Source organism: Arachis hypogaea, chromosome 19 (assembly GCF_003086295.3).
Source record: "Arachis hypogaea cultivar Tifrunner chromosome 19, arahy.Tifrunner.gnm2.J5K5, whole genome shotgun sequence".
Classification (NCBI taxonomy): Eukaryota; Viridiplantae; Streptophyta; class Magnoliopsida; order Fabales; family Fabaceae; genus Arachis; species Arachis hypogaea.
In genome coordinates, this window is record NC_092054.1 from 42,973,719 (window position 1) to 42,976,119 (window position 2,401).

At 30.1% G+C, this 2,401-nt stretch overlaps 1 non-coding gene across 1 annotated transcript; it reads left to right on the forward strand.

Annotated features, from left to right (window-relative positions):
- The first annotated feature begins 223 nt into the window (after positions 1 to 223).
- On the forward strand, positions 224 to 331 carry LOC112780986 (small nucleolar RNA R71). Its single transcript, XR_003191788.1, has one exon. It is a non-coding gene; the product is annotated as a small nucleolar RNA R71 (small nucleolar RNA).
- The last annotated feature ends 2,070 nt before the right edge of the window (positions 332 to 2,401 follow it).

The following is a 2,401-nucleotide window of genomic DNA, read 5'->3' on the forward strand; positions in this document are numbered from 1 at the left end:
TCAGGGTATCAATTTCAAGAACTCCCTTCTTCTGAGGCGTCCCATTGTTCACAGGATTCCTCTCAAAGGTGTACATGAACTGGTTATTTGCAACCATTTCAATGAGTTTCTGAGCTTCTGCAGGGGTTTTCACGTGAAGAGATCCTCTTGCAAAATGTTCCAATGACATTTTTGACAACTTAGACAGACCATCATAGAATATACTTATGATGCTCCATTCTGGAAGCATGTCAGTAGGACACCTTTTGATCAGTTGCTTGTATCTTTCCCAAGCTTCATAGAGGGATTCTCCTTCCTTCTGTTTGAAGGTTTGGATTTCCACTCTAAGCTTGCTCATCTTTTGAGGTGGAAAGAATTTGGCCAGAAAAGCACTGACCAGCTTATCCCAAGAGTTCAGGCTATCCTTAGGTTGTGAATCCAACCATATTTTAGCTCTGTCTCTTACAGCAAAAGGGAAAAGCATAAGCCTGTAGACCTCAAGATCAACTCCATTGGTCTTGACAGTGTCACAGATTTGCAAGAATTCAGCTAAAAACTGATGAGGATCTTCCATTGGAAGTCCATGAAACTTGCAATTCTGCTACATTAGAGAAACTAATTGAGGCTTAAGCTCAAAGTTGTTTGCTCCAATTGTAGGAATTGAGATGCTTCTTCCATAGAAGTCAGAAGAGGGTGCAATAAAGTCACCAAGCATCTTCCTTGCATCTCCACCATTGTTATTAGGTTCGGCCATGTCTCCTCCTTTTTCAAAAATTTCTATCAGGTCCTCTCCAGAGAGTTGTGCCTTAGCTTCTCTTAGCTTTCTCTTCAGAATCCTTTCAGGTTCAAGGTCAGTTTCAACAAGAATGTTCTTATCCTTGTTCCTACCCATATGAAAAAGAAGAGAACAGAAAAGAAAATATGAAATCCTCTATGTCACAGTATAGATATTCCTTATGTAAGTATAAGGAGAGAAGAATAGAAAAAGGAGAAGAGAAAAAATTCGAACACAGAGGAGAAGTGTGGGTTCGAATTATGAGTAGAAGAGGAATGTTAGTAAATAATTAAATAGAAGGAGATGAGAGAAGGGGGAGAAAATTTGAATTTAATTTAAACTAAAAAGAAAAATATTTTTATTTTTATTTTAAAAGATGTAGTTAGAATTCAAAAATTAAGAGAAGGAGTAAAATTAAAATTAAAAATTAAAACAATTAGTTAATGAAAAGAAATTTTGAAAAAGAGGTTAGTGATTTTCGAAAATTGCTTCGAGAAAAGTAGTTCGATGGTTTTGAAAAAGAGGAATTTTAAAAAAAATCAATCAAAAAGTTAAGTGGTTAATTGAAAAATTTTTGAAAATCAATTTTGCAAAGATAAGAAGTTAGAAAAGATTTTGAAATTAAGTTTTGAAAAAGATATGATTGAAAGATATGATTGAAAATTTAATTTGAAAAAGATTTGAAAAGGAAATTAAAAAGATTTGATTTTGAACATTAAAGTTGATTACTTGACTAACAAGAAACAAAAAGATATGATTCTAAAATTTAAAGATTGAACCTTTCTTAATAGGCAAGTAACAATCTTTAAAATTTTTGAATCAATCACATTAATTGTTAGTAAAGATTTTGAAATTATGAAACAAAATAAGAAAAAGATTTTTGAAAATCAATTTGAACTTTTTGAAAATATGAAAGAAAAAATGAAAAACATTTGATTTTTGAAAACGATTTGAAAAAGATAGAATTTTTAAATTGAAAATTTGATTTGACTCAAAAGAAACAACTAAATTTTGAAAAATTTTTGAAAAAGTCAACTCAAATATTCGAAATTTATGAGAAGAATAAGGGAAAGATTATTTTTTTTTTGAATTTTTAATGAAGAAAGAGAAAAACAACAAAAAGACTCAAAACATGAAAATTATGAATCAAAACACACAATGCGTGCAAGAACACTTTGAATGTCAAGATGAACACCAAGAACTTTATTTTTGAAAATTTTTAAGAAAAGAGAAACATGCAAGATACCAAACTTAGAAATTTTTAATGTTGAGACACTAACAAATTGAAAATGCAAATGAGAAACAAGAAAAGATGCACAACAAGAAAATGCAAAGAACAAACAAGAAAAATCATCAAGAACAACTTGAAGATTATGATGAACACATGCATGAATTTTCGAAAATTTAAAGAAAAATTAAAACACATGCAATTGACACCAAACTTAAAAACTGACACAAGACTCAAATAAGAAACATCAATTTTTTAGTTTTTTTATGATTTTATTAATTTTTTTTGGATTTTTCGAAAATTATTTTGAAAAAGAAAATAAGGATTTCAAAATTTTTAATAAGAATTCCAAGAATTGTGTAATGTTAGTCTAAAGCTCCAGTCCAGGAATTAGACATGGCTTACTAGCCAGTCAAGCT